Below are 211 nucleotides of genomic sequence, written 5' to 3'. Positions count from 1 at the left end.
CCCGGGCCTTGGCACCCCGTCTCCCTTAGGGGCCCCTCCGGCCGCTGACCTGCCTGGACTCTGGCGGGGGATGGGCAGCTGCCCGCCGGCCATGTCCTGGCATCCGGCCCACATCGTGCCCACAGCCCATGCCGGCCCGGGCCCAGGGGGCAGGACCCCGGCTCCAGGGTCTGCGCTCAGCACGCCAGGCACCAGCGGGAGGAGCGGCTCA

This window comes from Myotis davidii, unplaced genomic scaffold, assembly GCF_000327345.1.
Source record: "Myotis davidii unplaced genomic scaffold, ASM32734v1 scaffold845, whole genome shotgun sequence".
In the NCBI taxonomy this organism is placed as follows: Eukaryota; Metazoa; Chordata; class Mammalia; order Chiroptera; family Vespertilionidae; genus Myotis; species Myotis davidii.
Note: the sequence above shows the minus strand (reverse complement) of the source record.